Source organism: Portunus trituberculatus, chromosome 23 (assembly GCF_017591435.1).
Source record: "Portunus trituberculatus isolate SZX2019 chromosome 23, ASM1759143v1, whole genome shotgun sequence".
In the NCBI taxonomy this organism is placed as follows: domain Eukaryota; kingdom Metazoa; phylum Arthropoda; class Malacostraca; order Decapoda; family Portunidae; genus Portunus; species Portunus trituberculatus.
This window is the reverse complement of record NC_059277.1, coordinates 14250820-14255819: the sequence shown is the minus strand read 5'-3', so window position 1 is coordinate 14255819 and position 5000 is coordinate 14250820. Positions and strand designations below refer to the sequence as shown.

At 42.3% G+C, this 5000-nt stretch overlaps 1 protein-coding gene and 1 long non-coding RNA gene across 5 annotated transcripts in view; both read right to left on the bottom strand.

Annotated features, from left to right (window-relative positions):
- Positions 1 to 5000, bottom strand: part of LOC123507929 (cAMP-dependent protein kinase catalytic subunit 1) — a 697649-nt gene that overhangs the window by 297686 nt on the left and 394963 nt on the right. The gene's annotated exons all lie outside the window — the stretch shown is intronic.
- Positions 1 to 5000, bottom strand: part of LOC123507933 — a 70491-nt gene that overhangs the window by 63320 nt on the left and 2171 nt on the right. The gene's annotated exons all lie outside the window — the stretch shown is intronic.

Below are 5000 nucleotides of genomic sequence, written 5' to 3'. Positions count from 1 at the left end.
ATAACCTATTCTAAATAAAGAACAAAAGCAAAGAACAGGTGAAAAAAAACTAAGTAGGCCTAAAATAAATACTACATATATATATACATACCCACCCCTTTCCTTCCCCCACCCATTCCCTCCAACCCACTCCTCCCCCCCCTCCACAAACAACGCAGGTGAAATATGAGAGCAAAATCATGACAAAAGTGAACACAAGGAAGCGTGGGTGGAAACATGTACGGAACGTGTTATTATAAGGCCTCAGGTGACAGTCTTTAGTCTTTACAGCGCAGAGGCTTCATTCACGCAGCTTTTAGTTGTTCACAAGCTGAGGTCAGGAGGTGGAGTGAAACAAGGAATTGAAGTTATAGTAAGTTCATTCTCTCTCTCTCTCTCTCTCTCTCTCTCTCTCTTTATTCTGCTTACTATTTGGTGATTTTATACAGCTTCAGAAACTTATGTGGGGGATTGAAATAGTGAAGACTCTAATTATTAATCTTCTGACCTCCACAGACCCTTCTTAATGTAGATAAAATGGTCTATTCATACTCAAAACTCATGGTAAAAATGCGTCCCAGTACTGAAGGGGTTAAGCGTTGAGGAGTCAGTCTCGAGAAAAGTGAAAAAGGTTTATATAAATTGGAGAATAAGTGCGTTGAAACCTCCGCGTGAAACTTTATGCTATAAGGAGGAAATGGAGAACCAAGCTGTGATTTCCGGAGTTATAAAAGCAGTGATAAGTTGATGATGTGTGTGGTATTATTAAAGAGTGAGGTTTGACTTAAATAACCTCAACTTTATACTTTCCTAACGATTCACTCTCCGTGCCAAAATGTGATACGGTTTATTTTTTGAACTGTGATCTACAAAATGAAGGGATTGAACGGTGAAGGATAGCAATTTGGATATAACCTAACCTAACCTTACCTTACTTATCTAAACTAACAAAGCGTGAGGTTTGAATGAAATAACCTTAATTTACTACTTTCCAGAGAACGATTGACTTTCTGTGCCAAAGTATGATGTCTTTATATTCAGTTGTGATCTACATAATGAAGGGATTAAACAGTGAACGAAAGTAATCAGTGGAAAACCTAAACTAACCTAACCTAACCTAACCTTACTTAACTAAACTAACAAAGGGTGAGGTATGAATTAAACAACCTCAACTTTGTACTTACCAGACAACGATTGACTCTGTGCCAAAATGTGCTTTTCTTTTTTTAATTGCAATCTACATAATGAAACAATTGAACAGTGAACGAATGTAATCCATATAAAACCTAACCTAACCTTACTTAACTAACCTAACTTATCCTAACCCTAATCAAAATAACCCTACTTAACCTTACTTAACTAAACAAGCCTAACTTATCCTAACCCTAATCAAAATTACCCTAATTAAACCTTACTTAACTAACCTAACTTAACCTTATTTAACTAACCTAACTTATCCTAACCCTAAATAAAATAACCTAACTTAACCTAACCTTATTTAACTAACCTAACTTATTCTAACCCTAATTACAGTAACCTAGCCTAACCTACCTTAATATAACTGAAGAAAACTTATGTTATTTCTAGTTTATGTTCCTATGAATGAATCAGTAATATGTTCTATGGTGAATGAATGAAAGGAGAACAACAACAACCTAAATGTTACTAAAAACACAATAACAACACAGATATCAGGGTGGTGTCATGTTGTCTATGAAAGGAACGAAAAATTAAGAAAAATACTGTGACAGAGAGAGAGAGAGAGAGAGAGAGAGAGAGAGAGAGAGAGAGAGAGAGAGAGAGAGAGAGAGAGAGAGAGAGAGAGAGAGAGAGAGAGAGAAAATCCGACTTAGCCAATTATAATATTATCATTATTTCCGTTGTGAACCTGATACCTGTGCTCTACGTACACACACACACACACACACACACACACACACACACACACACACACACACACACACACACACACACACACACACACCGCGTAGTGTAGTGGTTAGCACGCTCGATTCACAATCGAGAGGCCCGGGTTCGAGTCCCGGTAAGCGGCGAGGCAAATGAGCAAGCCTCTTAATGTGTGGGGTGTGTTCACCTAGCAGTAAATAGGTACGGGATGTAACTCGAGGGGTTGTGCCTCGCTTTCCCGGTGTGTGTTGTGGTCTCAGTCCTACCCGAAGATCGGTCTATGAGCTCTGAGCTCTTTCCGTAGGGGAAAGGCTGGCTGGGTAACCAGCAGACGACCGAGGTGAATAACACACACACACACACACACACACACACACACACACACACACACACACACACACACACACACACACACATTTATCCTGGAAAAATACACACACCACAGAGAGAGAGAGAGAGAGAGAGAGAGAGAGAGAGAGAGAGAGAGAGAGAGAGAGAGAGAGAGAGAGAGAGAGAGATTGAAAACACACACACACACACACACACACACACACACACACACACACACACACACACACACACACACACACGAAGAAAACATCCAGCATAGTAAACAGAGATACAGAAGGAATGAGAGAGAGAGAGAGAGAGAGAGAGAGAGAGAGAGAGAGAGAGAGAGAGAGAGAGAGAGAGAGAGGAAACAGAAGAGAAACAAGCCAAACAAAAGATAAAACACTGGTGCCGGGGCTCCACACGACACCTGAGCCGCGCCAGCCTCACCACATGAGAGGAAACCAGCACCACTCACCACCACACACCACCACACCACACGTCAGCCACTCCAACAGCAACACACACACACACACACACACACACACACACACACACACACACACACACACACACACACTCACACACACCAGCACACCACACCCACCCACACACACCACACCACCTTTACACACCACACCACACCACCACACCACACCCACCTACCTTTACACACCACACACACACACACACACACACACACGCCACCACCACACCCACCTACACACACTACACCACACACACACCACACCCACGTTTACACACCACACACACACCACAGCCTCACTATACCACAGCACACAGCGGCCACTTAAGCACCACAACACCACTACCACCATCATCACATTCTCACCACAGCATCACCACCATTTATATAAGCTGAAGGGTGACCACGTAGTGTGTGTGTGTGTGTGTGTGTGTGTGTGTGTGTGTGTGTGTGTGTGTGTGTGTGTGTGTGTGTGTGTGTGTGTAAAAGAGTGGTCATTAAGTCTTGTTTATATAAGCGTATTGAGTTATAAAAGTTCTCTCTCTCTCTCTCTCTCTCTCTCTCTCTCTCTCCAGTAATTCCTACCTAGCGTGTGAATTCAAGCACATTAAAATTTCGTCACTGTGTGGGATAGAAAGACAAGAACCAGGGAAGCAATGACACTACAGACTCACAAGTGTTCAGGGTCACAGCCACACTCTCCTCTCCACTCCAGCATAGCGTGAATTCAGACAGATTAACACTTTCTCACGGTATGAATGAGAATGAGTAACAAACACAACCCCGCATCGACACATATCACCGTTCAGAGTTAGACAAATGCTTTTTTTTTTATGTGAGAGGAAATCTAGGAAAGGGTAACAAACACGATTAAACAAATAGGGCCACTTTAATGCCAGTTCCCGTGCTGTTCCGAGAGAGTTAGCCAAAAATATGGGGTAAAAATATTTGTGATGGTGAGTCTCTGGATATTGGTAAGTAGAATTGAAAACAGTGGTGAGAGATACAAGATATGAGGGATGCAACACGTAACGTAAAGTAACGTAACGTAACGTAATGTAACGTAACGTAACCTAACCTACTTCTGTTGATAGGTTGCAAAACTTGTGTGTGTGTGTGTGTGTGTGTGTGTGTGTGTGTGTGTGTGTGTGTGTGTGTTTTGCATAATATTCAATTGGTCATATTTTTTTTCTCTCATTTTTTGTTGTTTTTGTTTAATGTCTTTCTTGCATAATCCACACACACGCGCGCACACACACACACACACACACACACACACACACACACACACACACACACACACAGCCACGCAGGGTCAGCATATGTTGGGGTGCTGGTGTAAGGAGGAGGAGGAGGAGGAGGAGGAGGAGGAGGAGGAGGAGGAGGAGTACACTAGTGGAGGAGGAAGAAGACAAGGAAGAGACAACACACAAGGAGGAGGAGTGAACCAGCTGGCAAAGGTTGATCAACAGAGAGAGAGAGAGAGAGAGAGAGAGAGAGAGAGAGAGAGAGAGAATCAATGAAGGCGTGGCGACATGTTCAGCTCTCACTCCCTCACTCACTACTCTCACTCACTCACTTATTCACTTATTTCTTCCTTGCATTTCGTATATAGAATTCAAAAGATCTCTCTCTCACTTGACTCATCTTCTCTTACTCACTCATTCACTCATTTACTCATGCACGTTGGTCATAGCTTCGTTTCATTTCATCTCGTTTCAAAACATCTCGCAAACGTTTCATTTTCTCTCCCTCCTCATTTTTACCAACTCTCATTAATTTTCTTCCCTGCATTTCATTTCACCGATTCAAAATAATGACACTTTTTGTTTCTCTCTCTCTCTCTCTCTCTCTCTCTCTCTCCTTCCGTCACTTCTTCATTTCCTCTCACTCACCCACGCACATCACAACGAATAAAAGACATTTCCTCTCCTTTCCTACACTCACTCACTCACAACACTCACTTCTGACACTCACTTCATTTCATTTTCTTTCATTTCATCTCTATCTAAACCATTTTTCTCGTTATCCTTCCCTCACTTCCTCCTTCTCTCAAATTATGGGTCTTTAAAACATCTCCCCCTCCATCTCTTCTTCCTCCGTATCTCACCCCCGTCCTTGTTACTTAGTATTAGAGATAAGGGTGATGGTTCAGTGGCTGTATACGATAAGGGTGAGTGATGCAAACACTACCACACGTTAATTCACAGCATGGTTTGAGTAATTGGTAGGAGAGAGTTTGGGTGCGAGGAACAAGGGAAAAAGTTGAATTCATAAGCATTAAACACTCGGTCAC